Source organism: Sarcophilus harrisii, chromosome 5, assembly GCF_902635505.1.
Source record: "Sarcophilus harrisii chromosome 5, mSarHar1.11, whole genome shotgun sequence".
Lineage (NCBI taxonomy): Eukaryota > Metazoa > Chordata > Mammalia > Dasyuromorphia > Dasyuridae > Sarcophilus > Sarcophilus harrisii.
This window is the reverse complement of record NC_045430.1, coordinates 31,665,723-31,692,073: the sequence shown is the minus strand read 5'-3', so window position 1 is coordinate 31,692,073 and position 26,351 is coordinate 31,665,723. Positions and strand designations below refer to the sequence as shown.

General features: G+C 33.6%; 1 long non-coding RNA gene across 1 annotated transcript in view; it reads right to left on the bottom strand.

Annotated features, from left to right (window-relative positions):
- The window catches only part of LOC116419697, a 52,712-nt gene that overhangs the window by 22,696 nt on the left and 3,665 nt on the right, over positions 1-26,351 (bottom strand). The window contains exons 2-4 of the long non-coding RNA XR_004229989.1: positions 23,738-23,776; positions 20,409-20,551; positions 8,511-8,616 (exon numbers count right to left, since the gene is read on the bottom strand). This is a non-coding gene — a long non-coding RNA (uncharacterized LOC116419697). The remainder of the gene's footprint in view (positions 1-8,510; positions 8,617-20,408; positions 20,552-23,737; positions 23,777-26,351) is intronic.

Here is a 26,351-nt window from a genome sequence, read left to right as displayed (position 1 = left end):
AAACAAGATTAAAAGGGAAGTACACAACTGGAAAAACATATTTACAGCCAGTATTTCTGATAAAGGTCTCATTTTTAAAATATATAAAGAACTGTGTCACATTTATAAAAAAAAATGCATGCCATTCCCCAATTAACAAATGGTCAAAGGATATGAACAGACAATTTTCAGATGATGAAATTAAAGCCATTTATAATTACATGAAAAAATGCTCTAAATCATTATTGGTTAGAGAAATGCAAATTAAAACAACTGAGGTACCACCTCACATCTCTCAGATCGGCTAAGATGACAGGAAAAGATTATGATAAAAGTTGGAGGGGATGTGGGAAAACTGGGACACTAATACATTGTTGGTGGAGTTGTAAAATGATCTGATTCTGGAGAGCAATCTAGAACCATGCCTAAAAGGCTATAAAACTTGTGTATATCCTTTGATCCAGCAGTGCAATTATGAGGTCTGTATCCCAAGAAAATCATAAAGGAGGGAAAAGGACACACATGTCAAAAATGTTTGTAATAGCTCTTTTTATGATGGCAAAGAAAATGCCCATCAACTGAGGAATGGCTGAATAAGTTGTGGTATATGAATGTAATGGAATATTATTGTCCCTTAAAACATGATGAACAAGATGATTTTAGAAAGGCTTGGAAAAATTTATATGAATTGATGCTGAGCAAAACAAACAGAACCAAGAATACATTGTGCACAACAATTGCAACAATGTACAATGATAAGCTATCAAAGGCTTGGCTCTTCTCAATATTTCAGTGATCCAAAGCAATCCCAATAGATTTTGGATAGAAAATGTCATCTACATCCAGGAAAAAAAAAAAAAAAAAAAACTAAGGAGACTCAATGTAAATCAACACATGCTATGTTCAATTCTTTTTTCTGGTTTTTTGTTTTAACCTCTACCATGGTTTTTCCCTTTTGCTCTGATTTTTCTCTCCCAGCAAAATTAATAAAACAATGTGTATTAAAATAAATAAATTAGAATGATGTTGTAATCTCTACTGAATTTTAGATAAAGAGAAAGTCAAGATAAGTGGTAATGTCTATGACAGAAAAAGACATCCCGGATTGGTTTTCATGAGGATGTGCATGAGAACCTAGAAGTAGAGAAAATATGCCCAGCATAAGAATTTGAAGGAGGGTGAAAGAGAGGTAAAGTGGGTAAAAAACAAAGGTGTTTTGTTGTTGTGATACAGGAGCCACCTGTCAGTTACTGCTGGAAGTCTAACTCAGAGCTGTAGAATGGATCTCTTCATGTGAAAGGATGATGATGATGATGATGACACAAGGAGACTGAGAGGCAGTTGCTATTCTCTGACCTCTCTCCTCTTCCCTCTTGCCTCCAATTTATTTCATTCCCAATCCACAAGGAATATTTGTAAAGGCTGCTTTGCAACTCCTTCAAGTTTATGATTCACAGTTGTGGAGGCTCTCAGAGAACTGACCTGCCCTTTCAGATAGGCATGGTCCTTAACATTTTGTTATTTTTAAATTCTGAGCTGCAGTGTACTACAGTGCTCATTGCTGTTATCTTGATGAAGGGAACTGAGTCATAGGATGCTACAAGGGGGTAAGAGTCTAGTCTTCAAAATTATGCTTTGATTAGCACTTTGAAGATTTTTTAAAATTATCATAAGGATTCCTAACCTATGGTCCATAAACTTTTTTTAATTTGATATTTGTATTTTACTATAAAAGGTCTTCTTTGTAATTCTATATATTAAAATACTATTCTGAGAAAGGTTCATACATTTCACTAGCCTTTCAAAGAGTCCATAACAGGAAAAAAAAAAAAAAGTTAAGAACCCATCTGTTTTTGATAAAAGAGAAACAGAGAGAATAGTGGCAGTGAACAGGGAACATACAAACATTTTTTAAATGGGGGAAGGGCAGAAGTTAGAATCACAAGTTCTAAGTTTTATCCTGATTGGAGGCTTGCCCCAAATGACAAAGATTATCAGTGATTTTTATTTAATAATATTTGATAAATATTCTAAAGCAAAGTAAAAATAAATCCAGGTTCCCCATTCCTGATTCCTGGATAAAAAGAATCTTCCTGAGGAAGTCAATTTAAGTGGTAAAAGAGGAGTTAAGTTTCCCTCACAAGCAGGAACAGCTGGTAAATTACTTCTTTCCTGGGTCTCTCTCTGAAGGCTGGTCACTGAAAGGACTAGTAAATCTTTAACTGTAGGAAAGTACTGACCCAGGACAACTAAAGGAGGAGCTGGGACAGAATAGTTCCACCTAATTCTCTAAATCATTGTAAGAATAAAATGAAAAAAAAAAAGTAGCTAGGATTCTTAGCTCTCCTCCTTATCAGATTGGGAGAGCCATCTAATATCTCTGTCCTCTCAAATCCACGCTCATTGTCACTTATGCACTTTAGAAGCCACTGAGTTTTATTGTCTGTAGGTAAAAAATACAAACTCTTCAGCTCAGCATATAAAATTCTTCATGATTTGGAATCTGCCTACCTTCCCAATCTAGGTGAATCAGTTCTCAACTGTGGCTCCAAAAAGTTGTAGTGAAGAAGTACCAGATAAATAAAGTCTCGGATACCAGTGAGAGAGCAGTTCACAACAGGAAGAACTCATGCAGATATTTATCACAGCCCAAAAGGATGCTATTTACTAATGTGAAACACTCCCTGGGCTAAATCAAATGAAATTAAGCATGGATAAATCACATATGACTAAGCAATCTGTTTTGAGTGACATGCATTTTTAAAGTCAGATGAAAAGGGCACGGGAGTAAGGGCAGGATCTAGGCAGTTAGGGAAGAATTAGGGAGGAGTTAGAGAGGGACAAGAACAAACTCAAAAGCACATTCCTCTACTTGAGTAGTTGGAGGATGCATGTGAGACAATTGAGATTGTTTTAGATATTGCTAACAATCAGTAGAAGGAGTTGGCTTACCTTTGTGTGTGACAATAGGAACAGGATGGGTGGATTAAAGTTCCTGTTCTAAATCAGTAGCATGCACAAAGCTACATCCTGGCAAACTCTCTCAGCAGATTGGTTGAACTAGGTTGAGGGGGTGGTGAATTAAGGGGATATCTATGCCAAATTTAGGAAGATTTTATTCCAGTGACTATGAAGAAGATTGAAGCAGGTTTTGTAGAGTGGGTTAGAGCTTGGTCAGACATTGAAGATACTAAGGTCATCCACTGCATCTCAAGCCATTACCAGCATTTTGACTTTTATCTTGCCACTGTACTTCAGTGACTCTGGAAGAGAGGTTGAGGCTGATAATCTTGTGTAACTCTGCCTTACTTAAACCCAATTCATTTAAGTCAAGACATCATGCTGTGAAGCCATTGGTCCTCTTCAAAAATGAAATACAAATAATAACATCTTACCAAGCTAATGGCATTTCATTTGACTTTCATATATTCTGCCTTACAGTCAAACTACTACTTGCTGCTCCCCATATAGGACATTGCATCTCTTCTTTGTCTGGGTACTCTCTCTCTCCATGCAAGTGAAGGCTGCCTCCAGGAATTACATTACTAAGTATTAATTGTTATTAGAATACTAATTATTATAAAAACAGAGAAGAATTTTAAAATCTAAGAAGGATAATCAATTCTTTTTCATTTCCCAAGGTGCCAGAAAATAGTGAGATTTTGTAAAATGATTTAAAGAAAGCTCTTAAAGGATAAAGTAAAGATAGAGGCTGTTAAAAAAAAAAAAGAAAATTTTTTTGCAAATTGTAAATGTACACTTCAATGCTTCAGTGAATCTCACTGCAATCTTTACAACTCTGAGCCAAGTTTTTCCATAAAGACCCATGAGGTTGTACTTAAGAAAAGTCTAAAAAAATTTGTGAATCCAATATGTGGGCAGTTTATTATCCCTTAATCATACTACATCGCTGGTCCAGCCACTTTTTCCAGTGTTATATATTATTTTTTAAAAATATTTATTTAAAACTTTATAAAAATAAAAATATTACCATATGCACAGCAGAATATGAGAGGATTCAAAATATAAAGTAATAAGTTTCCATTTCAAGAAAACCTACACATGGTGTTCAGAGCTGTCCATCTTTGCTTCCTTGTAGGTTTTCTTTTGTTTTCTATTATGTACTCTTTACTTTATTATTCCCTCCTTCTTCTACCCCCCCTTCCAAAAGGCACAGATATAGATAATATATAATATAATAAAATATATAATATGATAATATAAGATACATGTAAAAATAATAATTTATATTAAGTATATATATACACACATACATCCATACACACACAGATATGTACAATCATATACAGCTACATATTCTTAATGATGTCTTTTACATCACTTTCTACTTGCAATTATCATCAATAATATGCCCTATCCTACTCATGCCATTGTGTATCTTTCCATTATTCTTTGGGTGACGTCTTTTCCATTAAGGCATGTAGCATTCTAAAGAAAATGTTGAGGATACAAAGATAGAATTTCGTGACAATTGGCAGTTTTTGACCACTGAAAACACTATGATTTCCCAAATTCCATTCAGCCAAATTTCCTTTTCCTGTTCAGTTGGTGAACTGTGGTTCTGCTCATTGTTTATGTAGGTATTGGGATAGAAGTAATGTAGATGGATCTACCCAGGGAGTTGCTTTTTCAACCACTTAGACAATGTGTTTTCTTCATTCCACTGGCTTTTGTGCTTTGTGCATCAATGGACTCATTCTCATTACACTGATTGTGGATGATAATAATACCTAAGATTGAGACAATTTTAAGCTTTTCAAAGTTCTTAGCTCTTGCTTAAGGAGTGTTTGTTGTGTTCAAGCACTCCTGGATCTTATGTATACTGAGATAGCCAAGAGTTAGGGTGAAAGAAGAAATATTAAAAATTAGAACCCACATAATTGCATGATGGCTAATTTTTTTTTTTTTTTTTTTTTTTTTTTTTTTTTTTTTTTGTAAGAGCCTTTCTACAAAAGCTGGAATGAGGAACAGAGCAATTGCAGAATGTGACAAAAGGAGGAAGTGGAAAGGATATTTATTACATATGGATCAAGAAAGAGCTTTTTGGTTGACAAAATTTGATTTTTTTAAGAATAGAAATATGCTATGTCCTACCATTACTTTGTCCAGCTGAGAGGATGAAAAATAAAGTAAGAGTAGAAGTGACTCAAAAAGTCCCTTTAGGTGTGGTCTATAGGACTTCTAGTAATAAAATATATAAAAAATTTTAAAAATAAAGGGTTAGGGCTGAAAACTGAGCCCAGCAATTACAATAATACCCTTGATTTTATCTCCCCCCCCCCAAAAAAGAAGGAAAAGGAAAGAATAACAGAGATTTATTTGAATCAACATCCAAAAGGGCAAAACCCTTTAAAAAAAAAAAAGAAGAAGAAGAAGACCAATTATATAAAAATAGCAGATGGGCAAAGGAAAATTATTTTCATCTAGAGAAGTCACTTGCTGATTTCTTTACTGAGATGCTGTCCTTGGCTGATCTGCTCTCTGCGGAATTGTTTCAGCGAGTATTTCCAGTATCTCCAATGACCCAATACTGCTCTCTGCTGCCATCTGCTGGTTTTCAGGCTCTATATGGATTTTTTTTTTTCCCTTACTGCTATTCACATTACACACCTCCACCTGCCATCATATGTATTTCCCTGGCCTCCAAGATTTTCAACTGTTTTGTGATGTTGATCTGGCCTTTGGTATCTACCTGCTATCTAGGAAAGCTTCTCACTATTGTTTGTTTTTTGAATCAACTTTCTCACCGGTCACTCCCGGACCAGAATCTATGATCATATTCGGTATTTGAAAATTCCTTTCACCTCCTTTCTATGCTATAATAGCAATTGATTAGCAATGTAAATGTAAATGTAACTCTCAGATAGATCATGTTTGAGAAGGATTTGATGGAGGATTTTTTTTTTGACTATAACTCAGTTGTTACTATAACCATATTAAAATCTCTCTCTCTCTCTCTCCCTCTCTCTTTCTCTCTCTCCCCCCCCCTCTCCTTCCTCCTTCCCTCTTTCCCTCCCTCCCTCCCTCCCTCCCTCCTTCCCTCCCTCTCTCCCACCATGGGACAATTTTTCTTTTCTTATTTTTCTATTTCCCCACTTAATAGTATTTTATTTTTCTGATTACATGTAAAGACAACTTATTACTTTTATGAAATTTTAATTACCATTTTCCCCTCCCTTTACCCCTCCTTGCACACTGAAATAACCAAGACTTGGGATGAAAGATGGCAAGCAATCTAATAAAAGTTATGCAAGTGTAATAATTTTAAACATATTTCTACATTATTTGTATTGTAAAGCAAGAACAAAAACAAACAAACAAAAAAAAAAAAAAAAACAAGAAAGAAAAAAGCCAAAAAAAGTGAAAATAGTATGCTTTGATCTTCATTCAGATGCCATAGTTCTTTTTCTGGATCTGGATAGCATTTTCTATCATGAGTCTTTTGGAATGTCTTAGAACATCATTATATTGCTGAGAAGAACTAAGCCTATTAAAGTTGATCATTGCACAATATTGCTGTTATTGTGTACAACATGTAGGTCTTTCCAGATTTTTCTGAAAACTACCTGCTTAATATTTCTTATAAAACAAGAGTATTCTATTACATTCATATATTCCAATTTGGTTAGTCATTTCGCAATTAATGGGCATTCTCTCAGTTTCCACTTCTTTGCCACCGCAAAAAGACAAATGCTTCCTTGGCTATTATTTCTGCATTGTTTTAATCAACAAATAGTATGTTTTGTCCCAGGTAAGAGACTCTTTCCTCCCTCCTATCCTCCCAAGTCACGCTGGATGGAACAAGGCAAACCTATTAGCTTATATATCTGTCACAGGAAAAAAGAAGGCAATAAATGCTGAATTTACAGTTTAATATTTTGTTCTTGAACTTTAAGACTATTTAAGAAAACTATAGCTTGGGGAACAAACTTTAAATTCTATTTCCCCTTGTTGAAAGACTTGTGGGAAGAAAAGTTCCCTGACAAGACTTTTGAAAACAGAAGGGAGAAACTTATTAAAAGAATTTGATGAGGAAGGGAAAGAGGAAGTTCAAGTCAGAGGATGTATAAAAGAAAATTAAGAGAACATAATATTAAAAAATGTCAAAGACCCATCCTTATGCAATGGAAATAGATGAATCTTCGGTTGAAGACATTAAACAGATCTTTCAGAAGCCATAGGAAATAGATTATAGGATGAGATATGGATACCATATGGCATATTTTCTAGGACAGAATTTTTTTAAAGTTAATATAAAGTATTGGGCCATAATTTGCCTTCTCCCTCCAACCCAATCCCACGTATATTAGATTAGTTCTTTTCCTAAATGCTAAAAAATCTGTCCCCAGCCTTGATTGGCCAAGAGGCTGAAGTGAGATTGCCTAACTTATGTGGCAGCCCATATTGAAGGGGCTTCCAGGTCACTCTGCTCACTTGACAGATATAAACCAAGGCCAAGGGACTTGCCATATTCTGCAAACCAGATCATTTTCCATATGGAGTGGAAAAGAGGTTCAGGGTGAAGGAGTCTTGTCTGAGTACTATAATCCTTTGTCAATTATCCTTTCTATGTTGTGACTAAAAAAAAAAAATTAAATTTTATTTGATGTATTTGTGTGTGTGTGTGTGTGTGTGTGTGTATACATACCCACACACATATACTTTTTTCATCATGTTCATTTCCTAACCTCACCTAGACAGCTACCCCTATAATGAGAATTAAAAAAGAAAATAAAAACAGTGAAGGGAAACTGACCAATATGCTGTGTACCATCTTTGTAGTTGCTCAGGACTTTATAGAAAAAAGGAGAAAGATACATTATTCAGAGCCATTTTGGTGATACACTATTGTAGTCACTGAGTATACTGTTTTCTTAGTCCTGCTTAATTCAGTCTGCATTAATATTAATGTAGTAGGCATATTAAAGATCAACTAGCCTAAAAGGATGGGTGCAATCAATCAAAAAGATTTAGGTTTAAATTTCTCCTCTGATACTTAATGGATATATGAACTAGAGGAAATTAGTTAACCTCTTAGGGCCCCAAACAATTTTCTATAATTATAAAAAAGGAGAGCAGTTGATCTGCATTAGTAAGGAATTTTTTACTATGAGTTCCTATACCAAGGAAATCATAGACTCAATCAAAAGGGGGGAAAAGGAGCAAAAAAAAATCATCTAGTTTACCTTGCCCACTGATAAGATAAGAAAATTGAATCACAAAGGAATTTAAGAGATTTGCTCAAGACCTCACAGAGAGTAAGCAACCAAGATAAGATGAACTTTACCTTTCATGTCCCTAAGGTCAAAACTATTTCAAATCCATAGCAATTCAGCAATTCAGGACTACAATGAAACATTGCATGAGATGGAATCTTTGGAAAACTCAGTTATGACTTGCTAAAAAAAAATTAAAAAGCCTTTACTCTTCAAATATCGTCAAATTAAAAAAAAAAAAAAAACTACTAATAATTACTTAAGAATGATTTTGACTTAATGCATACTACTTACCTGGCTGAACATGTGTTGTTTGTTAGGAAGTATTTTAAGACTCTCAAAATTCTTTTCATTTTCCAAAACATGACCCACATTATTGCAGTTTGGTATTTTTATTTACCTTAAATATATAAAGCACATGAAAATATGATATAAATATGAGATATCCAGTTTGTATAGCTGTTTTTAATGCTGACATCAATGCTAACAAAATCCTAACTTACATTTATATAGCATCTTTTAAGGTTTACAAATGTGTGTGTGTGTGTGTGCGTGTGTGTGTGCGTGTGTGTGTGTGTGTATCAATACTTTGATGTTAATAGGTAGTATGAATATTATTATTTCTATTTAACAAATGAGGAAATAGAGATCTGTCTATGGTTACATAATTACTAAGTGATGGAAGCTGTTACTCAAAACACAAAGGATCTTCTAATACCAAATGCATGATTTTTTAAACTACTCCATGAGGTACAATATACTTTATCAAATATTGTTAGTAGAAAATATATTAAAACATATTAAAATGCAATAGTTGTATTGGCATTATATAGGGATATATATATATATATATATATATATATATATATATATATATATATATAGGGATGTTTAGAATGCATGAGATCCCCTTTTGGGGGGGAGAGGGATAAAAGAAGCAAGATAACTTTTTAATAAGTAGACTAAGAAACAGTGAATTATCCACCCAGAAAACTGGGTTAATGGAACTTTGTGGTTGGGAATTAACTACATTCTCTCCTACCAGGGGATTCAGCTATATGAAAATAGTAATTATAGTTAATTCCCATTTTACATTTGTGATAGTATATTCCTAACAGGATTGTATTCTTAACATTAAAGAAAAACACTTTTAGGAGTTTTATGATCTAATAAAGAATTGTGGAATATAAACAGTATCTACTTTGGTATCAATAAATATCAAAAGAATCAGAGGACTGCATCTTGGATATATTCTCCACAGAAAACTTTGTTGAGCGAAGAATTACAGAAAGACAAGGCATAGATATATTGTAACCTGTAATACTAGGAGTACTTGCAACTTTATTTAAGTACATGGCGCCTTTCTAAAAGGGACAATAATAATGAAAAAACAATGAGTCTTTATTAGGTGGGAAGATAAGTTTCCTTTTAACAATCTTCCCTATCCAAACAGACCCCCAAATACTTAAATAGATGGGTATTTAAGCCTTTAAATTGATCATCCTTACAGTGTTACTGTGTACAATGATCTCCCGGTTCTGCTCATTTCACTTTGCAGGAATTCATATTTATTTTCCCAGATTTTTCTGAAGTCATACCCCTTGTCATTTCTTGCAGTGTAACGCCAGAGAAACTGAGCAAGACAGAGATTAGAGAACAATTTAATAGTTTATTAAATGGAGAGATTTACTGGGACCAAATGGATCCATGGTTGGTCCCAGGGCTGAACGAGACTATTGTCTCAAAGAATCCAGCCCTGAGTACTGGGACAGCAAGATTTTTATAGGATAACAAGAACAATGATATAATGGGGGAGGTACCTCGATGAGGATAACCTAATGAGGGGAGGAACCTAGGATGACACAATGGAGGGAGGTACTGGGGAGGTTACTGATATTTTAATGATGTTTAAAATGGATAGATCTTTATCCTGTCAAGCATTAAGAAGGAATGATTATACCCTAAAGATCTAAAACCTTTATCTCATCAAACATGAAGAGGGAAACCTGAGGCATATATATAACCTGAGGCAGTGTAACTAAATAGGACAATTGGGAAACTAGGTCAGGACATTAAAAGGGAACTTTGGCACAACAGCAGCACAATATGTTTCATCAAAATTATACACCACGAGTTCAGCCATTCCTCAATTAATAAGCATCCCTTTGATCTCTAATTCTTTGCCAACATACGAACACCCACACACACACACACACACACACACACACAAACACAACTCCACCAAAAAATATCCTGCCCTATTTTTGTTCAAACAGTTCCTTTTCTTTTTTTCTTGTTCTCTTTGGGATACAAACCTCATGGTAGTATTGCTATGCCAAAAACTATGTATGTCCAGTTTTATAGAAGTAAATCCAAATTGTTCTCTGGAATGGCTGGACTAATTCACAACTCCATCAGTAGTGCACTAGTGTCCTTAATTTATTATATCTCCTCTAGCATTTGTCAGTTCTTTTTCTGCCATGTTAGCCAATTTGATGATAAGTATGAAGTAGTATTTCAGAGTTGTCTTAATCAGCATTTCTCTAGTCAGAAGTAATTTAGAACATTCTAATGTGACTATTAATAGCTTTGATATCTTCTTCTGAAAACTAATTGTTCATATTCTTTGACCACTGAATGACTCATTTTTTTAAAATAAATTTGCACCAGTATCCTAGATATTTGAAAAATGAAGCCTTTATAAAAGTAGGTTCCTATATATTATTTTTCTTCCTAGCTTCTCATCTTAATTCTAATTTTGGCTGTTTTAGTATTGTTTGTGTAAAAGCCTTTACATTTCAGGTAATCAAAATTATCTATTTTGCTTCCCATGATGTTCTCTATCTCTTCTTTGGTCATAAGACTTTTACCCATAGGTCTGAAAAGTTCATTTTTCCATGCTCCCTTAATTTATTGGTTATTACCCTTTATATTTGTGCTTTCACCACTTTGACCTCTTCCAATTGTTATGCCACAGTACTCTTTTATTGTCCTGACTCAGTTTCCCTAATTATCCTGACTCAGTCCTGCCTCAGTTTTCCTGCTTCTCAGTTCTGCAAAACCTCCCCTCCCTCTTTATCAGAATACTTGATAAGGATAAAAGATCTTATGTTTTAGAATATCAGAATGCCTCTCTCTATCCCAAGCTATCAGGATATCAGGTAACGTCTTATCAAGATGCCTCTTCCTATGTTCGGGGTGCCTCCCCCTGATTATGTCATCTCATCTCCGGTGGCTCATCCCACCCTGTCAGAATCCTGTTCCCGTTCTCAGCACCCTGACTGTACCCCTGCCTCAGTCTACCACCCTTAGTATGAGCCATGTGTATATATGTCTTTGAGAACTCACATTGTTTGCTGGATTCTTGGAGACTATAGTCTCATTCAGCCCTTGGGACCAAACCATGGATGCATTTGATCCCAGTATATCTCTCCAGATGTTATTAAATATCTCTAATCTCTATCTTGCTCAGTTTCTCCAGCATTACATTTTGGAGGCTCCACTGAGATGTTAGAAAATGAGCTGGATTAGAGATAAAAGACTTTTGGGTCTCTGCTTTGGGCCTCAGGATGGCTAGGGATCTGAATACTTGGCCTGGAGAGATCGGCCCCCTGGATTTTTTTTTCCAGACCCTCCAGGAAAGAGAGCAGTTTCCAGCCACAACAGCCTGATGGTAGATACCCCCATTTCAGCCAATGGAAAGTAAAGGTCTGTGTACCTTTTAAGGTACCATCTGGTAAAGACCTGTTCTGTTCTGTGTATGCTAACATCTGGATTCCCAGACTTGTGAAATGCTGGTGGGGATAAATTCTGGGCATAGAGTCCTCTGGATGCAGGGGACCCTAACTGGTTTCTAAAGAGACATCTGGTTCTGTGTGCCAGTTGGCACAACTCTGGGCATTCCAGAGTATAAATCTGGTGTCTTTTTTAAAAGACACCATCTGGGAGGGAGCTGACAATTTCCCTCAGTGCTAGTCTAAAATTTCTAGATAGCCCCTGGTCTGTGTTAAATGTTTTGTTTTATGTTATAACTGCTCAGTCAATGTCTGTGTTTTATATGCTGTTTGTCTGTCCTATTGGTTCAGAGCTCTGCTAAATTAACTAATTTGGGGATTAGTTAAAATTTACTTGTGATTTTAAACTTTAAAAAAACTGGCACTTGGATAGTTTAAATTCAGGCATGGCTTGGGTTGAGCTAGCCTAGATAAAGCTCTGGAGAATAAAAGAAGTTTATGCTAATTGCTTTGAACTCTGGCTGGAGAAAACATCTGATAAGAAATTTTAGGATGATTTTAAAAATTGTGTAAAATAATTTTACTGTTGCCTTTGCAGGCTAGATTTGGTTATCTTTGAATGTAAGATGTTAAGAACTCCGTGGGGTGAAGTTCTGTTAATTTACTTGAAAAGGGTCACATGTCTCCAATTAGGGTCTGACTTTTCTAAAGCCTTCAACACCAAGTTGAAGCTTAGGAAAAGTCCATTGGGAAGGACAGCCACATGAAATCTCCCTCCCCCAAGCCCCTGGACCACCCCTCCCCACCCATACTAAGTATATTCCAAACTCTTTCTGTAGAAGCTTGGATTTGGCAAAAGATTTCAAGAGATAGGCCTGTTTTTAAGTTAATTGATCTATAATTTGGTAAGGATGTTTCTAAGGGTTTGAAGGATATTTTTAAGAATTTTTCAGATTCTTTTCCGTAGAATTCTGTAGAATTTCTGTAGAATACACAGAATTATATTCTGTATAAGTTTAATTGATTGTATCCTGAGGTTATGCCCATAGTTTTAGTTTGTCCTTTTGAAAATTTTTCTGTTAAATGTGAAAGCTAACTTGTGAACTTACTGAAACAAATTTATTGCTATTATCAATATGAGGTTATGGTATTTCTAAAAGTTTAATATTTTTAAAAATCTCTTGGATTCTTTTATGTGATATTAGGATGTTCTGTATAGGATATTCTAAGTTTTAATTGATTGTATTAGGTCTCTGAAAACAATATATTTTTAGTCCTTTTAAAAATGTTTCTGTGAGGGATAGAAAATCCTAACCAAAAATGACTACTTAGAGACCTCTTGAAGTAAAAAGCAGAAAAGTTGTTTATTTAATAAATTTTCATGAGAAAGAGCAATTCCACCGTGAAGAGGGAAAGAGAGAGAGCTCACAGTAAAAGGGTTAAAGAACTTGGAGAAGATATACAGTTTTTAAAGGTTTTAGTTACAAAGGATTAATTACATCGTGGGTTGGGGGAACATTAAGTGATAGGTGCCCTCCCCCCCTTTAATTAGACGTTATGCATGCCAAAAACAGCAGATTCCCTGGTTCCTGGAGGAACCATATATCAGGCAACTAGTTGTCTAAACATTGATAACTTGAACAGTGATAAATGTCATCATTCTAGGTTAAATACATATATCTAAAATCTAAGTACATATTGGCTAATACTCAATATACTTATGCAGGTCACAGAGACCTAGAGAAACTAAAATACAGAAAAGGAATTTAAACATTCTTGGAAGTTCTTCACCCTATCTCTACTCCACACATTTCTGTTATGGACAATATGTAATTTGGAATATTTGTCTATGTATTGGGTATTTTAAAAGCATATCTGATTTGTATGTATAATGTTTACTTATGGGAACATCTACTGAGATATGAAAGAAGTGAACTTACTGAGACAAATTCTTACTGTCATAAATATATGGTTATGGTAAATATCTGTTTAGGATATGTCTGAAATTTGGTTAATAGAATTTGTTATTAGAAGTAAATTCCTTGGGCTTATAGTTAATGCTATTTGGGAGTTTTAAAGCTCTGTCCTCTGATAGTGAGATAATTAACTGTAGTAAAAATGAATTAAAGCTATTTTATCTTGTTTTGCTGAAAGTTAACTTTTAACTGCTTATGTTATGGTTGTGAACCTGCATTTGTTCCTCCTGTAACTAATTTCTATGATCAGAGCAATGGTTAATATAAGCTGTTAATGTAATTCCATTATCTGGTTATGTGTTATACCTTGCTGTTTCCAGTCTGGTTATATGTAATCATTACTTGACAAACGAGTATCTGTTACTGGATATTGTGTCTGGATATTCAAGTTTTTTTTTGTTTGTTTGTTTGTTTTTTTTGTTTGTTTGTTTGTTTTTTAAGGTTTCTAACTAATGAAAGGACAAAAGCCTAACTGCTGTTTTATCTATTGTACCAATTCATACTGGCCTCTTCACTTTTTGTATCAGTTTATTCTAACCTTCATTCATCAGATTTGTATTTTTGTTCTAGATTTTGGTCAATGACAGGTATTAACTTGCTTCTAAGACATGGATCAGCCCATCTGAAGCTTTGGTAGCAGGCAGCATGGCTACACCCTCTCTGGATTTCTCAGCAGAAAGCAGTTTTTGAGAAGATGACTGCTCCTGATATAATTTGGATTGATAATAGGGGAGTGGGAAAGTGGTTGAATTATTGTTAAAATTTTAACTGTATCACTGCGTTTAAGATTTGTTAAAACTGTTTAACTATTGCTGTATGTTTGAGGGATTTTTAGGAAACTTACCATACTAGTCTGTTATGTATAGGAATTTTGATTCACTCTTGGGATTTATATGTGGAATGGTAATATGATAATTTCTTTTCCATGTAAAATAAGAGAGGAAGGAAATGATGTGTGTTGAAGCTGGTCAGGAAATTGGGAAACTAATGATTTTTCTTAGGCACTTCTGCCCTGCCCCCTATTTCATTAGTTCAGATTGAATTGGAAATTATTTAACTCCTTGCTTAAAATTTACTGGACTATGATTTGCTGGCTATGTTTTAACTTTGAAATCCCTTATTCTGCTGGAATTGCCCTGGAAGACTCAGTTTTTGGGATTATTCCTTAGACACAACCAGGAGTCAAACACCTGTCTGGGGACTGACAGTCTCTCTGATCTGTTTCTCCACTCCTGTTACCCCAGTTCTTTAATGAGTATTTCAGCTTACTTAAAAGGACCTTGCAGTATTGATAATAGTTCTGGGTTGCCTGCCTTGGTCTAACTGCATAATTTGCTCAGAAATCTGTTTCCTAGTACCAGCTCCTGTTCTATCAGAGGGGACAGGTGGAGCTACTCCAGGCCCCACTTTTTTCCCCTTTGGAGTCCCTGACAGACTTGGGGTGCCTGTCTTAGGATGGGCAGCAGGACTGTCTTGAACACTGCTACTCAGCAGAGGGTGAGTTAAATACACAAATGACCACAGACCTAACTCATAGTGAACTGTCCATCTCAAACTGGATTCTCTGGCTGAGATGCCCCCAAATGCAGAGGACCTGAACAGGGAGGCCTCTGTGTCTCCCTAAATGAGGAATGCTATTTGATGCTAATAACTCTGGGGTTATCAGGGAGAGACTGGTCCTTGATATAAGTCCTTGAATTTTTCTAGTTTTAGTTTGGTTTATTTGATTTACATAGGGTTAGTTAAAATTATGGTGTTAAGACCTTCTAGAAAAAGGTAATTCAGTGATTTGAATATTCAGAAGAGAGTGAGTGTGGAAGTTATGCCTCAGTTCTCTTTTATTATCCTGATTCAGTTTCCCTAATTAGCCTGACTCAGTCCTGCCTCAGTTTCCCTGCTTCTCAGTTCTGCAAAACCTCCCTTCCCTCTTTATCAAAATACTTGATAAGGACAAAAGATCTTATGTTTTAGAATATCAGAATGCCTCTCCCCATCCCAAGCTATTAGAATATCAGATACTGTCTTATCAAGATGCCTCTCCCCATGTCTGGGGTGCCTGCCCCTGATTATGTCATCTCATCTCCGGTGGTTCACCTCACCCTGTCAAAGTCCCGTTCCCACTCTCAGCAACCTGACTCTGCCCCTGCCTCAGTCTATCCCCTAAGTCTGAGCCATGTGTATATGTGTCTTTGAGAACTCACATTGTTTGCTGGATTCTTGGAGACGATACTCTCATTGAGCCCTTGGGACCAAACCATGGATCCATTTGATCCCAGCATATCTTTCTATTTAATAAATTATTAAATACTCTCTAATCTCTATCTTGCTCAGTTTCTCTGGCATTACACAATTGCAGTGAGATATTTTTCTGTGCCTACTTTCTGCCAAACTGCTTTCTAGTTTTCCCAGTAATTTTTGTCATAATAGTGAGTCCTTATCCCAAAAGCCTAGATTTTGGGGTTTATAAAAAAATCGATTCTCTGATCATTTTACTACTGTGTATAGTATACCTAAACTATTTCACTGTTTCGCCACTCTATTTGTTAATACCACAGAAGTACATGATTACCATGTTATAATATAGTTTGAACCGTAGAACTGCTAGGCCACTTTTGTCCACGTTTTCACCAATTCCCTTGATACTTTTGACTTTTTCTTCTTCCAGATAAATTGGTATTATTTTTTATAACTCCATAAAATATTTTCAGTAGTCTGATTGATATGGCACTGAATAAGTTAAATGGAACTGTTATTTTTATTGCATTGGCTCAGCCTATCTATCAGTAATTCATATTTCTTTAGTTGTCTAGAGTTATCTTTGCATGAGAATTGTTTTATAATTATGTTCATATAATCCATGGGTTTTTCTTGGAAGGTGTACTATCAATTATTTTAAATTGTCTGCAGTTAATTTAAATGGAATTTCTCATTCTATCCCTTCCTGCAGAGTTTTGTTGAAGTGCTAATGATTTATGGTAAAATTGTCAATTATTTCAACTTTTTTCAGTTGATTCTCTAGGGTTCTCTAAGTATACTATCATATTATCTCTAATAAGTGAGTTTTATCTTGTTATAGCTAGCTAATTTCTAGTACAATATCAAATAATGAGTATTTTTGCTTTACCCATGATCTTACTGGGTTTCAATGAGATAATGCAAGTATATCTAAGAGATTCATTTTCTGTTATGGCAGAGGAACATTTATTAATGGTTTCCCCTTCCATAATCCACCGCTGGCATCCCCTTTTGATTCCAACCCACCTTATAATCTGATGAGAAAACAATCCTCCTTTTACCCAGGTCTTGTTATATCCCTGAAAATGTACAGAGATCTCTGTTACTTAGAAAATTAAGGTCCTAAATTTCATGTATAATGCCTTCTACAATGTCTGTAGCCTATCTTCTCAGAGTTTTTCCCTGTCCTACTTTTCTAGTCAATCTAAATGAAAAGTAGTCTTTCAATTTAATCTAATTTCATATCTGAGTACTCCAAGCACTCTTCATGCTGCTATAAAAATCCTTTTCTTTCATTAAGACTGAGATGAGGAACTTCCTCCACTATGTAATTTTGCACAATTCTACCTTTACTACTAGTTACCTCAAAGTGAGTTTATCCATATCACATTCTTTTCATTGTGTTCAGTCATGTCTGACTCTTTATGACATTATTTGGTGCTCTCTTGGCAAAGATACTGGAATAGCTTGATATTTCCTTCTCCAGATTGTTTCATATATGAGGAATTGCAAAGAGGTTAAGTGACTTGCCCAGGGTCACATAATTAGGAACCAGTGTATGAAACTAGATTTGAACTCACAAAGTTTTCCTGATTCTAGGCCCAGTACTCTATCTACTATGCCTACTAACTTCACTTCAACTACCCTGTAACAAATTATTTAAATTTCCCTGTCAGGCTGTAAGATTCCCTCAAGGGCAAAGATAATATAATTTTTTATCCTTTACATTGCATATTTATCAATTACGTTTCTTGAACTCTGGGTCACAGAGCCTGCCATACTCAAACAAAAGAGTGATAACTATTGATCTGAACTTTATTCTCTTCCCATATCCCCTCTTATTATTTTTAACACAGTTTGGATTCTTTTCCTATCCACTTTAATGCTTTCCTCATCATTCACCCTCTACCTCCTTTCCATCTGTCCCAAGATTCTTAAATTACTATTTTATGATTTTCAAACATTTTAGTGCACTTTTAGTTAGTATTTAACAATGTTGTGTAAATTAGAAAAAAAAAAAAAACATCTAATCTCTAGATCCTCAGGTATAGTCAGAAAGCTTATGTTCAGAATAATAAGGGGGAAGTGGGAGAGAGTTTTGACCAGGTTAAGAAAGGTTATTGTCCTCACAATACAGGTGGAAAACAGACTTGTTTGAAATAACGATTGATGACATTTATATATAACTTTAGGATTTAGGAAATATTTTACGTAATGTTCCTAATTTCAACCTAGATCGTCACAAAAAAGTAATCTGCTCAAAATCACACAATTAGTAAGAGATATGACCCAAATCTTACTTCATTAAGTGCTTAAATATTCACAAAAATCTATCTTATATAATTCATTTCAGAGGACTAGAGAGACAAGGAATGTGAAGAAGAAATAGCCGTGCTAGAGAAGAAATGATTAGAGTAGGAAAAGTTGTCTAAGTCTGGCTATTGGGTTGTAGGCAAACTAATGAGTTTATTGAATTGGAGGACTAGGGAATCAAGTTTTGTGAAGCTCCCAGATGCTGAAAGCCAGGAAGCAGACTCTTAAAGAGAGCAATTTTGCTACTTTGAAGACCTAAAAACCAAAACTGAGTTAAAATTAAGATGTGCAATGAAAAGAATTTTAGACAGGAGGAAATCTAAAGAGAGTAGTAAATATATTTAACCCACAAAAGATCGAATTTAAAAACGTTACTACCCCCAACTCTCTCTACACTTTAAGTTTCCCTATTGAGCTTTACAGCCTATATGATCATTTAAATATCCAAAATGAGTTTATTATTATTAAAGGACAGGGCAAAGGAAACACTGAAGTGTCCTCTTCTTGGACAGTTTTGGGAATATAAGTAAGGACAGTTTGAAATCTGAAGGGGCAGTCTAGTAACCAAAAACAGATACAGGGAATAAAGGGAATCTAGTATATAGGTATCCTTTTACTTATTTCCTAGGTCTTTTCCTATCCTCCACAGTATCTGGCAATTTCAATTCTTAGTAGACATTAATCTTGTATTTTTAATAAGGTGATCATAACTGTCAAAGTTTAACTTTCAAATACTTCCTAATAATACATTACAACTTAATTCAAGCTGTATGATGAATTCTACTTTTTTTCTCATGGTGAGGAATGAATAGTGTTGGGTTCATTACAATTATTCAGCCATACCAATTTCTGCTCACTACTCAGGACTGAGTCCAATTTATTTTACTTCTTTAAAGATTCTAGAAATATCTATTGAAGAATCATCCCATGTCAAAAACTTTACAGCAAGAGGCAGCATAGCATAGTGAATTAAAAGCTAGTCTCAGAGTTAGGAAGACACAGGTTCAAAACATGCCCCTGACACATACCACCTGTGACCATGGGTCTATTACTTAGAGATGAAGGAATATTCTAAGGAACAGATGATATGATATGAAAAATTACATAAAATATAAAATGCTATATAGATGTATGTAATATCATTGCTGATAAGTAACTTCTAATTAATATTTCATTAATTTGGAAGGCTTCTAATTATTACCACTGGGCCTAATTCCTATTTTTTTACTTGCTATTTCCAGCTAAATCGCACTATTTCTTTAAGTGATCTATATATTATCAAAGTAAGAAGTTTCCATAATAACCTCTTTCTAGATAATTATTTTTTACCCTATTACAGTTTTATGTGTTTATATTTCATATGGCCCTATTCTATTTGATGCATTCACAGAATAGAAACAAAGTACTTTAGTGGTTGTTTTCCATCCACCAAATATTAACAAACTAATTGTATCAAAACTGTTATTTACTCAAAGATCCCAATAACAAGTTTTCAATTTGAATTCTAATTTTCTATTATTATTCAAACTAACTTTTCAGTTTTAAATTTTAACACCCTAGCAGGAAGTATTTTATTTTCAATTTACAATCAGAAAGTAATATATGAAATATATATTCTAAATATATACCCATGAAAAATAATAAATTCTCTTAATTTTAATTCCAGTACAACTTTTTTTGTTTGTTTAACATGAGAAAGTATTAATATATGGTCTGGATATGCACTTTTGTATTAACACATACTTAGCACAGAACCAGGCACAATGAGTATTTAAATGCTAAATGACTTAATGAAGCTTATAAATTCTCTATGGAATTTACAAATCTCTTCTATTACTGTCAAAAGTAAAACAAAACAAAAACAAGCTGATTGTGTTTCACAAATGTGGTTTTGAAATATGCTTTGCAGAATAATTGAAAAACACTTTACCTACCTTTAAGATAAACATAAACAAGGTATATTCAGATTCCTAGTCCCAGTTTCTGTGAAGCATTTTTAAGAATGATCTTGCCTTATAGATCACTGCAAGATGATATATATAGATAGACAAAGCCAGGACAGCTTTTTTAAAGCACACTGTTAAAAAAAAAAAAAAAGTAAGATCAAAATTACCATAGAATTTCAGTTAGAAGTAATTTCAGAAGCAAACAAGTCCAATCTGATAAAAATCTTCTCTATTATAAATCATAGCAACTTTTTGTTTTATGAAAAGGAAGAATATTTTATATTTTTTATTATAGCTTTTTACATACAAAACATATTCATGGATAATTTTTCAACACTGACCCTTGTAAAAACTTCTGTTTCAACTTTTTGCCTCCTTCCCTCCACCTAGATGGCAGATAGTCCCATACATGTTAAATATGTTAAAGTATATGTTAAATATAATATATGTATACATATTTATATGGTTATCTTGCTGTACAAGAAAGATTGGATTTAAAACAAAGGTAAAAATAATTTGAGAAGAAACAAAAATGCAAGTAAACAATAACAGAAAGAGTGGAAATGTTATGTTGTGGTTCATACTCATTTCCCAGTGTTCTTTCTCTGGGTGTAGTTGGTTCTGTTCATTACAGGTCAATTAGAACTGATTTGGATCTTCTCATTGTTGAAGAGAGCCAGGTCCATCAGAATTGATCATCATATAGTATTGTTGTTGAAATGTATAATGATCTCCTGGTTCTGCTCATTCCACTTTGCATCAGTTCATTCAAGTCTCTCCAAATCTCTCTATATTCATCCTGCTGGTCATTTCTTATAGAACAATAATATTCCATGACATCCATATACCACAATTTATTCAGTCATTCTCCAATTGATGGGCATCCATTCAATTTCCAGTTTCTTACCACTACAAAAATGGCTCCACAAAGATTTTTGCACATATGAGTCCTTTTCCCTCCTTTAAGATTTCTTTGAGAAATAAGCCCAGGAGAAACACTGCTGGGTCAAAGGGTATGCACAGTTTGATAACTTTTTGAGCATAGTTCCAAATTGCTTTCCAGAATGGTTGGATCTGTTCACAGTTCCACCAACACTGTATCAGTGTCCCAGTTTTCCCACAACCCCTTTAACATTCATCATTATCTTTTCCTGTCATGTTAGCCAATCAGTATATCAACAGACCTAGCAGACAAGGGGCCACTACAAAGGGTCCAATGAAGGAGCTGTAAGCAAGGATAAAGCCCTAAGCCTATCCCAAACCAGGAATTCTATTTAGAGGGAATAGAGTGGTTGAACTACAATAAGATAAATTCCAATTATTAAACACATAGATACTGTTTCCAAGAATACCCATGTTTGATTTGAAAGGCAATTTATTGTAAGATAATAATATATACATCAAGCAATGGTTAGTTCATATCAGAGTCTAATAAAAACATTTAGTAGAGAGTCTAAAAGATTTCCAAAATTGACAAAGCAAGCAATAGAAGTGAATGAAGCAAATATCAAAGAGAAAGCTTTAAAAAAAAAAAAGATTTAAAGGAAATAAAAAAAAAAAAAACCTATCAAAATAAAACTCAAAACAAGAATAATTCCAATACATCCACACATCTACTTTAAAATGCTTAGGTCTGTTGGATTTGGTTCTATGACTGGTAATCATCAAAATGAACTAAAATCTTAACTTATTTTTTTTTTAGATAATTTTTGCCAAACATGAGCAACTAAAATACAGAATCCCATGCTTGGTAGACATAATACTTGCTCTGCAACCACAAATCCAATTAGAAAAAAAGAGGTTTTATGCAGGAACAAATTATAATGTCATTAAACAAAATGCCTATAAAGGAAAATACTTAGAAATGTAGGTAAATTCAATTAGACTAAAAAAAATCTAAACCTATCTTCTTAACTGACTTAAATGAGGTAGTGACTTTAGGATTGTAATGTGGAAGAGTTACACACGAAAATTATTATAAAACTAAGTAAAGCAAAAATAAGGATATTTTACTAGATCTAAGAAAACCTTAAGACTACCTGGAAGGGGGAGTCTGGCTTTGTACTGTAACAGAATACATTAGCACATATGAATATACTAGAATTTTTGCTAATGGTAGACTCTCAAAGAGGATTTTGTTTAGGAATGAGTAGCAATATTTACTAAAAAAGGGAAAATTGTAATTTCTACTGTATATACATCTATGTGTGTATTCTAATTATTCAACAAAAACTTAAATTGAGGATAATTAACATCAGATTCAATCTGAATTGTGGAATTATTCACAGAATCCAGTTTCACTGGTTTTCTATGCATCCATTTCTACAAACTTTTATTAAAACAAAAATTAATAGCATATATTTCTATCTCTACATTAAAGCACACAGATAAAAGTTCCTTATTAAATCTCAAAAACTTGAAACACTTAATATATTACTTTGAATCAAAGAATTGATGACTGACATAGTATTTTTTAAAAATTGGAACAGCAAATTATCACAGAAGATTAATAGTAAAACATGACAGTTTTCTATTATACTTTTTAACTGCTTGGAGTTACCATATGGTTATACTAAAACCTTGTCCTGTGAAATAAATTTAATCCTTACTCTCTCTAAGGACTTTTGCATTCTTATCTCACTATTCTGTCATTATCTAGAGTAGCTAATTGAGTGAACCAAAAGTAGGTCTGGCCTCAGAAGATTTGAGATAAAATTTATTTTTCTTCTTGCTTCAGGATTTATAAAACAGATGACTTTTAACTCAATCCTTTTAATTCTATAGGAGCAATACAATACATAAATGAAACTGAAAGACCTTCATGAATTTTTGTAAATATATAGTAATGAAAAAACAATAATGACGAAGAGAAACACAAAACACCTGACTCAGCTTTGTAGATAAGTTTAAAATAAAGCAATTGCCTTCGTGGAACTACAATTTAAAAAAATAAAAGAAGATATTAAAAAATACCTTTTTCATAAGTTATCTGCTTTAATGTAGTTTAATTTAAAAGAGGAATACTCATTAAATGTCATTAAAAATAAGCAGTATAAGACTTTAAAAAATAAAACTATTAGCAACCAAGAATTTCTTATCATTAATACAGTCTGAAGAATTATCAGGATATAGAACACTGGATACTAATAACTAATAGTGATCCCAAAATGCAAAAGAAAACAAATGTGGCAAGATTTATAATGTCTAAAAAGGACTCTATAAGTGATATTGTTCCCATTGTCCAAACACAGTACAGTTCTGAGGGATTAAACAGAAGCCAAGTATTTACAGGAAGGAGGTAGTTAAAAGTCAATTACCTTGTGGGAATTGGATTTACAGCTGCTGGATTATCAAACCTAGAGGGATGATAGGAGAGAAAAAAGGAGTTTTGAAATTGTTTTAAAGTATTCAAAACAATACATATAAGTAAGAATTAAAACAAAATCTTAATCCTAATTAACAATTAAAAAAAATTATTTTCTAAGTCAATGAGAAACCATAGCTCTCAGTTAAAACTTTTTGGTTAAAACAAATGAACAAAAAAAATACAAATTACCAAATAAAATTAACTTTAAAAATGCACTAATATTAATAAATACTGCAGCTAGATCCCTAATACTCTGTTACTTGATTAAAATGCAGATTACCATATCCTCATTCTTATTACATTCTTTTCTCACTATAGAATCCAACATAAATGTTATTTTTGTTGCTGAAAAATCACCACCCAGGACATAACTTCTAGAATAATACTATTAGATAACATTTACATATGGCTTTTAGATTTGCAAATGCTTATATAATAATGTCATCTGCTCAAGATAACCTTGTGAGATATTAACATATTCATTTTATAGATAAGGAAAATAAAGCTTGGAGATAAGTAACTTGCTTATGGTCAAAAATAGTTAAAATGAGAGACAATATAAGCTTCCAAGTGTAGAACTTTATCAATTAGATTCTACTGCCTCCCATGTATTTTATTTAGTGCAGTTAATTGATTAAACCACAAAGGATAAGGCCTTTGTAAATGGTACAGCATTACAGTCAACTGGAGAGGAGTCTCTCTTAAACAGAATTTTTGCTTAAGTGGCCAGTTTGTCTAATGGTATTTCACTTACAGCAAATCAAATAGCACAATAAGGCTAAACTCTAAAAACAAGTGTTTTTAAGAATAAAAGGTCACAAAATGTTGCTTTAAAATTAAGTGTTTCTGAAATATCTGACCATTTATAGTTGTAGTAATCTACCACAAAACCCCCAAAGCATAAACTTATTAATATGTTTTTTATCTTGTAAATACTGGAAGCTGAGATTGAATAATCTGGACCTAATCACAAAAAGCAACATCATGCTGAACATCAAGACAATAAATTTTAGTAGTATCTGCAACAGAGAAAAAGGAATACTGCCCTTTCCACAAAGAATCTGCATAGTAATATTGTATAATAATGAATAGTAAGATATACTGCTGAGGAGAAAAGTGTTAAATAGCTTAATTCATTAACAAACTTAAAACATTAAACACTAGGCTAAACATAAATTCAGACAGATATAAAACATAACAAATTCGCAAATGTGAGAAAAAGGTAGAAATTTTAAAATATGAGATAGATGAAATCGGAAAATGTAAAACAAAATAATAAAGGCCAATAAAAATATATTTTATACATTAAGCCTCTGGTTTGAAATTGATTTTAACGATTATATTAACAAATTTTCAGAATTGGTAAAGAAGAGGGTAGTCCTATTTTAAAATATTAAGCCATGTTAATATTCTCTTAAAAATAGTAATTAAAATTAATTTGCCTCTAAAGCAAAAAAAAAAAAAAGTTGAATCCTATTTATTAAATACTAAACAAAATTTAAATGAATTGTTTAAAAAAAAAAGAAGCAATGCAAAAGTTTAGTTGTCTACTTACTCCTTATGCTATAAACACTTCATAGAGACAGCATATCCCCATGACAGTGACCTATTGCTCTTTATATAATGTGGCAATAGCTACTAGAACCACAATCAAAGCAATTGAAGTTCATATTATAAGGAACAAAAACAATTTATGAAATAATCTGATAACAGCATCAGACTAAATTAGATTTGACTTCTATTTTTGATTAATGAAAAAGTCCTCAACAACATTTTTGAGCCCTATGTAGCACCTGTTCCCCCAAACCTTCTTGTTTAAAATGTAATATATATTTAATTTTAATGAGAATTCTTCACTTTAACTTGGTCAGGAATGTTAACTATATTAATGTTAACACTTCTAATCTCAATTGCAGAGGAGCTTGGTGCAGTAGAGGACTGGGCTCATTCAAATACTGCCATACAAAATAGCCGATCACTTAACCTCTGAGTGCCCCAGGACAACTTCTTCTCCTCCAGGACAACTTCTTCTCCTCCAACAGTGTCAGTGAAGAAAATTAAGCTGCAGTACTGAGCAGATTTATTAGAGGAAAGGACCTCATGCAGGCCTTGACAAATGGATAAATATGAAAGAGAGCAGAAAAGATATTTTAGAAATGCCTGCTTTTGACCAAAAGATTCTACTGCTGGGCACAAATCTTAATGAGGTCAGCAAGAGAAAGATCTAATATGTCCTAAAATATTCCAAGTACTATTTTTTTTTTTTTTTTTGGTAATAAAGAAGCAGAATCAGAGTGAGTGTCCATTGACTGATAAATGATTGAACAAACAGTGATAAGTCAATGTAATGGAAAATCATTGTGAAATGAGAAATGACAAAGAGCAAGTATTCAGCAAAACTTTGGAATAGACAGAAGGACAAACAGATAATAGTGAAATAACCAAATGAACAAACATAATTACTTTAGCAATGTAAAAAGACAATTAATAGGAAGTGAACTAAACAGCTAATATTGTCTCTAGAGAGCAGGGTCTAAGAGGACAGAATGTTGCATGATTATCAG